The sequence below is a fragment of the Hibiscus syriacus genome, unplaced genomic scaffold, assembly GCF_006381635.1.
Source record: "Hibiscus syriacus cultivar Baekdansim isolate YM2019G1 unplaced genomic scaffold, ASM638163v2 tig00113725_pilon, whole genome shotgun sequence".
Lineage (NCBI taxonomy): Eukaryota > Viridiplantae > Streptophyta > Magnoliopsida > Malvales > Malvaceae > Hibiscus > Hibiscus syriacus.
The window spans coordinates 6921359-6930682 of record NW_024063471.1 but is presented as its reverse complement, the minus strand read 5'-3'; the positions used below and the strand labels follow the sequence as shown (position 1 = coordinate 6930682).

The following is a 9324-nucleotide window of genomic DNA, read 5'->3' as shown; positions in this document are numbered from 1 at the left end:
ATATTTTTTTAATTATGTTTGGATGTTGGACTATGTAATTTGAAGTTTCGAACATTTAAATTTGTGTTTTTGTTTTTTTAGCTAATAATTTGAAAAACAAACGGGTATCCGCAAAATCTGAGTACCCGATTACTAGGTACCCGCAACATCCGGGTCGGGACACGGGCCAAGAAATCAATTACCCGAAGATCAGTGTCGTGTACCCGAAAATCTGGGTACCCGGATTTGCACACCCCTAGCCTTAAGGCAGGCATCGGTTGAGCCAAAACAAAGTCGGTCTCGATCGAGCGTGGTCTTAGTCTCTCATGTGATCATGCCTCCGTTCTCCACAACATGGCCTCTTTCACAAAACCCAATTGTTGTTTAATGTAACGTCTTTTAACCTATTTATTGATTGGATTTGCAAATGATACTTGTTATGGCTTTGTATTTGTACCCTTTTTTGGTTTCCACTTGAAGTAAAAAGCTTCAAGAGTTTTCAGCTCAAAGAAGTTCCCCTTGCAACCAGGTGACTTATGGATTTTCCTTGTGATTTCTGGTTTTTTTTTTTTCTGCTTTCATTGCTGTGAATCTCAGCCATTATAAAAAGATATTATATTATATCAACAAAAATAAATAAAGCAAAGAACAAAGCTTGAAAGCTGACCTTCAACTGCATTAGTGAATCCCTTTTGACAACTGAAAAAAGAATAGTTTTCCATATTGGATTAAATTCGAGGAAAGGGCAGTTCAGCTCCAGATTTTTTTAGTTGTGGTGCAGCATTAAGATTGCAGACCCCAATTATTAAAATATATGATCTGCAATATTCAAAAGGCGTCGGTGAATATCTATAATAACCAAACACAAATGTATTCTATTCCTTCTTTTAGCTTTTTGCATCTTTAATTTTCTGTGTGTAAAGTTAGCAGACTATAAATTAGACAACTTTTTGCAATATTTCCCCCCTTTTCTTGAAAGATATACTAAATGGTAATCGAGTTGTGTACGGTGTTGCGTATAAATTAGTTTTTGGCCTTAAAAAAAAAAAGTAAAAACATTTTGGTGTTAGCAATGATGAGAAAGAAGGTCAGGAGTGGGTGCTGCCTGGCATGGCAAAATGCCCTTCAAGCCTAACACTTTAAACCATATATTATATTCATGTATACATGTTGAATTATCCGATGAATGGTTGGCAGTTGGTGTCGGACTCCCAGGTTGTTGTCTCAAGAAACGTTCTTTCTTTCTAATTAGAGTAACACAGTGAAACTCAACATTTATGTCTACTATTTGAAGTGGGTTGTAATATCTTTGTTTTGCTCGTCCAAATGTGGATTATTTGATCTTCTGGGTATCCTTCACTTGACAGTTTGGGGTTGCATGGTTGGGTAAATTTTGGACAAGGATATTGGTTGTCTGGTTTGGTGCACCAAGAAAGGAGCTTTATTAGTTTCCATGATGCTGATTTGTAGCCGGTGAAAACACAATTGAAGAAGAAGAAAAAACACAACACAAAATCCAGACATGAAGTTTATGAAACTTGGATCTCGACCAGACAGTTTCTACAGTATTGGGGCTGTAAGGTCTTTCACTTCTGATGTCTCCAGTGACATTATAATTCAAGTGAAAGGAAGTAGATACATGCTTCACAAGGTAACTTTTTTCTTTGTGATTCAATTCAATCTCATTTTTCTTATACTGATTCTTTCATTCTTTGTGCAAGCAGTTCCCTTTGTTGTCAAAATGTTTGAAGCTGCAAAGGATATGTTCTGAATCCCCTGAAACGTTACAACGCCAAATAATACAGTTACCTGATTTTCCCAGTGGGATCGAGGCTTTCGAGCTTTGTGCTAAGTTCTGTTTGATAAAAGTCAATCCAACAATTGTTGAAAATTAAAGAAATTTCCAACAATTGTTGAAAATTAAAGAAATTTCGGTGGATGGGCTGGCAAAACTTTCGGTGCAGCATTTGTTGATTTTTCAACAATAGTAAAACCTCATTTTTAGTCATTGTAATTTAGGGTATTTACAAATTAGTTCTTAACCTTCAACTATAAATACCTTAGCTCATTTAGCTTTAAAACCATCCTAAAGCATTCTAGCTTTCTCCCAATACTAGAAAATTTAGAGAGTTTCTTGAGAGTTGTTTTCTCCTTTTTTATCAAGAGAGAATTATCATTGTTTTCTCCTTGGTAGACCGAGAGAAGTTGTAATTCATATTTTCTAATAGTGAAATTTTTCTACCGTTGCCCGTGGTTTTTACCCTATATTATTTAGGGGGTTTCCATGTAAATATTATGTCTATTTTATCTTCATTTTTTTTTCTCAAATTATCAGTTGTGATTTTGCTCTATTCGATAGCCGTCTTTCGCAACAATTGGTATCAGAGCCAGATTAGAGTGTGTAATATCTACTTATTGTCTTTGTGGTTGCCACTAAAAGGTGGATCCTCCAACATAAGAAAGTAAGAATGTATTACTTATTCTTTGAAGGTTCCAGAGAACTATTCACGATAGTGAAATAGTGGGAGCTATCCGTAATAGAAGCTATGACAAAGAAATTTGATATTGAAAAATTTAATGGGAGAAATTTCTTATTGTAGAAACTGAAGATGGAGGTCATCCTGAGGAAAGACGGGTGTCTAGCACCTATCAGTGAAAGGCTGATAGATTTCACAGATGACAACAAATGGATCGAAATAGACGAGAATGTTATGGAAAACTTTCATTTAGCATTAGCAGACGAAGTATTGTCAAGCATAGAGGAGAAAAAGACAGCTAAGAAGATATGGGATCATCTCACCAAATTATACGAGGCAACATCGTTGCAAAATAAAATTTTCCTTAAGAGGAAATTATACACTCTCCGTATGCCAGAATCGAATTCAATGACGGATCACTTAAACACACTGAACACGTTATTTTCTTAGCTTACATCCTTAAGATGTACAATAGAAGAACAAGAACGTGCTGAACTTCTACTTCAAAGTCTACCTGATTCATATGATCAACTCATCATCAACTTGACAAATAGTAATGTTACCACTATAGTCTTCGATGATGTTGCAGCTGCTGTTCTACAAGAAGAAAATCGGTGCAAGAACAAAGAAGACAGAAAAGTAAATCTGCAACAAGCAGAAGCGTTGACAACGATGAGAGGGAGATCAACATAACGTGGCCAAAGCAGCAGTCACAAACATAGTAGATCAAAGTCGAGAAGCAAGAAGAATTTAAAGTGCTATAACTGTGGAAAGAATGGTCACTTGAAGAAGGATTGTTGGAGTCTAAATAAAAACTCCAATCCACAAGGCAATATCGCAAACACTTCAGATGATGGAGATGCTCTATGTTGTGAAGCATCAACCACTGTGGAAGGTAGAAAGAGATATGTAAATATATGGCTTATTGATTCAGGAGAAACATATCACATGACCTCGAGAAGAGAATGGTTCCATCATTATGAACCTTTCTCAGGAGGATCTGTGTATAGTTGCAATGATCATGCCTTAGAGATCGTTGGCATGGGAACCATCAAATTGAAGATGTATGATGGAACAATTAAAGTTGTTCGAGATGTGCGACACGTGGAAAGCCTAAAGAAAAATTTATTATCCTACGGATTGTTGGATAATAATGCAAGAAAGATTGACACGGAAAGGAATCATGAAGGTGTTTCGTGGAGCGCTTGTGGTGCTAAAAGGCGAAAAGATAGCAGCAAACTTGTACATGCTGAAGGGAGAGACTGTGCTAGAAGCAGAAGCCTCTGTTGCCTAATTTAGTTCAGATTCTGCAATGTTATGGCATCAGAAACTTGGACACATGTCAGAACAAGGAATGAAAGTCCTTGTGGAGCAAAATCTACTTTCAGGCTTAACAAATGTATCACTTCCTTTGTGTGAGCATTGCATAACAAGTAAGCAGCAATGGTTGAAATTCAATACGTCAAATTCTAGAGGTAAAAGTGTTCTAGAATTAGTTCACTCTGACGTATGGCAAGCACCAGTTACATCCCTAGGCGAAGCAAAATACTTTGTCTCATTTATTGATGACTACTCCAGGAGATGTTGGGTGTACCCTATTAAGAATAAGTCATACATGTTTTCAACTTTCAAAAACTTCAAAGCGCGGGTGGAGCTTGATTCTGGAAATAAGATCAAGTGTTTCAGAACAGATAATGGAGGAGAATAAACAAGCGAAGAATTTGATGACTTTTGCAGGAAATAAGGCATTAAAAATAGTTCACAATGGCGAACACTCCTCAACAAAATAGAGTGGCAGAGCGGATGAATAGAACCTTGTTGAGCAATGTTGAGGGATGCATGTCTAGAAAAATCATTATGGGCAGAAGCAGTCAATACCGTCTGCTATTTGGTGAATCGAGCTCCATCAACTGTAATAGAGCTGAAGACACCAATGGAGATGTGGATTGGTAAACCAGTTGATTATTCAAACCTCTATATATTTGGAAGTATTGTGTACGTGATGTACAACTCCCAAGAAATCGCAAAGCTGGATCCAAAATCCAGGAAATGTAAATTCTTGGGGTATGTTGATGGAGTCAAGGGGTATCGCTTGTGGGATCCTACTGCCCGTAAAGTGATCATCAACAGAGATGTTATCTTTGTAGAAGATAAGCTACAAATAAAAGAAGAAGATTGTAGCACTGAAAAGTCAGAGACTACCCAGATACATGTGGAAAAAGAGTTTGAAAATGGAGATTCTTCTGAAGCAGAATCAGCACATGATGAACAAGAACCAGAGAGTTCTGAAACTCCAACAACTCGTTAATAAGATCATGTGAGAAGATGTCCCAATTGGCACTCAGATTATGTAATAGAAGGAAATGTTGCATACTACCTTTTAACAGAGGACGGTGAGCCATCAAGTACCAGGAGGCAATAAACAACTCAGATGCTTCACTGTGGATGATGGCGATGCAAGAAGAAATTGTAACCCTTCATAAAAATAATACATGGGACCTTGTGCCACTATCATAAGGAAGGAAGCCAATTGGTAACAAATGGGTCTTCAAAATCAAGCGAAATGGTGACGATCAAGTGGAGAGGTATCGTGTAAGACTGGTGCTCAAAGGATATGCTCAAAAAGAATGTATTGATTTCAATGAAATATTTTCTCCTGTGGTTCGACTAACAACAGTTCGAGTAATCTTGGCAATGTGTGCTACATTGAACTTACATCTAGAGCAGCTAGATGTTAAAACAGCTTTTCTTCATGGAAATCTTGAAGAAGAGATTTACATGCTCCAGCCTGAAGGTTTTGAAGAAAAAGAAAAGAAGAACTTGGTTTGCAGGTTGAACAAATCTCTATACGATCTAAAGCATGCACCGAGGTGTTGGTATAAGAGATTTGATTCCTTCATTACGTGCCTTGGATACAACAGACTTAATGCAGACCCTTGTGCTTATTTTAAGAGGTCTGGTGATAACGATTTTGTTATATTACGGTTGTATGTGGATGATATGTTAGTTACAGGACCCAACAAAGATCATATTGAAGAATTGAAGGCACAATTGGCTAGGGAATTTGAAATGAAGGACTTGGGATCAGCAAACAAGATTCTAGGGATGCAAATTCACCGAGATTGAAGTAATAGGAAGATTTGATTTTCACAAAAGAATTACTTGAATAATATCTTGTCAAGATTCAACATGCAAGATTATAAGCCAATTTCTACCCCTCTTACTATTAACTTCAAATTATCCTCCAGTATGAGTCCTAACAGTGAAGAAGAGAGGATGGAGATGTCTCGAGTACCGTATGTATCAGCAGTGGGAAGTTTAATGTTCACTATGATATGCACAAGACCAGTCATTGCACAAGCAGTGAGAGTGGTTAGTCGGCCATGGCGAATCCATGCAAAGAGCATTGGGATATAGTAAAGAGGATCCTGAGATACATCAAAGGGACCTCAAATATTGCATTATGTTACGGAGGATCAAACTTACTTATCAATGGGTATGTTGATTCTGACTATGCAGGGGATTTTGAAAAAGCAAATCTACTACAGGATATGTGTTCAAAGTTGCTGGTGGAGCTGTAAGCTGGGTTTCAAAATTACAGTCAGTTGTGGCTACATCTACAACAGAGGCAGAATATGTAGCATCTACACAAGCCAATAAAGAAGCAATTTGGTTGAAGATGCTATTGGAGGAGCTTGGGCATAATCAAGAGTATGTCTCTCTGTTTTGTTACAGTCAAAGCGCCTTGCATCTAGCAAGGAATCCAGCATTTCATTAAAGTACAAAGCACATACGAGTTCAATACCATTTCATTCGTGAAAAGGTGGAAGAAGGGACAGTAGATATGCAGAAAATTCATACCAAAGACAACATAGCATATTTCATGACGAAGGCAATCAATACTGATAAATTTACCTGGTGTCGATCCTCTTGTGGCCTGTCAGAAACGTAAGCAACATGAATGTACAAGGTAGAAAGAATGCTGTGAAGATATGATTGTTACAATCAAATCTTCAAGTGGAAGATTGATAAAAGTCAAGCCAACAATTGTTGAAAATTAAAGAAACTTTCGGTGGATAGGCTGGCAAAACTTTCGGTGCAACATTTGTTGATTTTTCAATAATGGTAAAACCTCCTTTTTAGTCATTTTAATTTAGGGTATTTATAAATTAGTCCTTAAGCTTCAACTATAAATACCCTAGCTCATTTAGCTTCAAAGTCATCCCAAAGCATTTTAGCTTTCTCCCAATACTAGAGAATTCAGAGAGTTTCTTCAGAGTTGTTTCTCCTTTTTTTATCAAGAGATAATTATCAATGTTTTCTCCTTGGTAGATCGAGAGAAGTTGTAATTCCTATTTTCTCATAATGAAATTCTTCTACTATTGCCCGTGGTTTTTACCCTATATTATTTAGGGGTTTTCCACGTAAATTTTATGTCTCTTTTATCTTCATTTTTATTTTCTCAAATTATCAGTTGTGATTTTTCTATATTCGATAGCCATCTTTCGTAGCACTGTTATGGCATCACAATCACCCTCAGTGACTATAACATCGTTGAGGTCCAATGTGCTGCTGAATACCTGCAGATGACGGAAGATGTTGAGAAATGGAACTTGGTTTACAAGGTCGAAGTTTTCTTCAATTCTTGCATCCTACATGGTTGGAAAGACACTATTGTGACCCTACAAAGCACCAAGGCCTTTCTTTTATGGTCTAAAGACCTCGGGATTATGAGTAGATGCACAAAATCAATTGCGTCGAAAGTTTTGACACACCTTTCGAAGGTTAGCTTATCGCATAGTCATTCAAGAAGGGTTCGGATGATATATCGTGTAATGGAGCCGAGATCCAGTGGCACAGATCGACAGTCAAAGGCTGGTTGGCTGAGGATATTGCTGAGTTAAGTATTGACCTCTATTGGAGAATCATGATAGCTATTAAATCCTATGGGAAAATACCCTCTAATCTCATTGGCGGAGCACTGCAAGTGTGTGCATCTCGATGGCTACCGAACATATCGACAAAGGTACGAGCTAACAGAGAAGCAGCAGTATCAAACTCGGATTCAGACTCTGCTAGCGAGGTTACTTCGAAGCACAGGCTGTTGTTTGAATCTATAATAAGCTTACTCCCATCGGATAAAGGCACTGCTTCTTGCAGTTTACTTCTTAAGCTCTTGAAAGCGGCCAACATTCTTAATGCTTCATCTTCTTCGAAGATGCAATTGGCTCGAAGAATAGCACTTCAATTAGATGAGGAAAGAGTTGGTGATATGTTAGTACCTTGTTCGTCACACTCGAGTGATATCCTCTATGATATCGATATGGTTCAGACCATTTTGGAGCAATTCATGTCACAAGGACAAAGCCCTCCGACTAGCCCTCCAAGATCCAAGCTGGGGATTGAGAGGAGAAGAAGGTCACGGTCAGGCAAGATGGGCAATGTCGAGTTTCAGGAAGCCAGGAGATCCTCTTCTACATCACACAGTTCAAAACTAAAAGTAGCAAGAATCGTGGATGGATATCTCCAAGAGATTGCCAAAATCTACCACTCTCCAAAATCATTGCGATGGCTGAGATAATCCCAAGTTTCTCTCGGCATGACCACGACGATCTCTACCAAGCCATCGACATTTATCTCAAGGTAAATACTAAATACAAACTTCTTTTATGGCCTCATTAGTTTACAAATGAAGGTGCATACTCAATTAATTGTTGTTTATGTACATCCAGGCACATCCGGATTTAAACAAGAGTGAAAAAAAAAGTTACGCCGAATCCTCGACTGCAAAAAGCTATCGATAGAGGCCTGCATGCACGCTGCTCAGAATGAAAAACTTCCACTCAGAGTAGTGGTACAAGTTCTATTCTTTGAGCAAGCTCGAGCAGCCGGTATAGGGTGCAAAGAGGCCGACCTCCCTAGCAACATCAAGGCACTTTTAGCCTCTTATAACATTGATCCATAAAAGCCTTCAGGGCCTTTAAACACTGCTACTAGAAATATTCTGGTAGCTGACCAATGGAGCATGTCCGACATTAGATCCCCTAAGTCAAGGATTTCGATTTTAAAGTCGAAGGCAGCTCGAGACTATGATTTGGACAAAAACGACATGAGCCCTGATGGAATGGGAAGACCTTCCAAGTTTAAGACTTTCTGTGCTCTTCCTACGGGACTCAAAAGAATGTTCAATAAGTTGTTGTCCATCAATTAAAAAGGCAATGAAAAGAATTAAGTTTTGTTTATTATCAAGATATGATGCTAATTTTTAAGGGTAAACCATATATACTCTCTCCTTTTTGAATGCGTTGCATTGATATTTCTTACACCTTTGTTTTAAGCTAAGTTGAGGTAAGCTTTTTGCAAATGGGGGGGACGCCGTATAATTCTGCATCTCGACTAGTATGTCTCAAAAAGATGTTATAGCGGTTGGGGATTTAAATTACGGTTATAGTCACGTTCATTTATTATCTTTGCTTCATCCCGTTTCACAAGAATAAGCAAAGAGGGGTAGCTGTGAGCACTATTTTTTCAATGCTCTTACCCCACTCATACCCATTCTGCAGCACCAATTCCACCAACTCCCATATTTCAACACCTACTCCCATCATCCCTTGATTCCTGCAGGAACATGCGCAAAATCACCCATATTTTATGTTAAAATTTGGCTATAAAACCAAACAAAAATGTATGAACGAAAGGGGAACACCAAAAACAAAAGGGAAACAATTGTAAGGGGTTTTTGTTCAAATCTACAAGAAAGTAATAAAAAACCGAGATTCGAACGTTTTTGTTGGAGGTATATTTTTATTTATTTTTCTAGTTAAAAAAAACTTTGCATGTAAAAAAAACAAAGAAAAAATATAGACCT

At 37.8% G+C, this 9324-nt stretch overlaps 1 pseudogene; it reads left to right on the top strand.

Moving 5' to 3' along the window:
- The first annotated feature begins 439 nt into the window (after positions 1–439).
- Positions 440–8688, top strand: LOC120187341 (annotated as a pseudogene).
- The last annotated feature ends 636 nt before the right edge of the window (positions 8689–9324 follow it).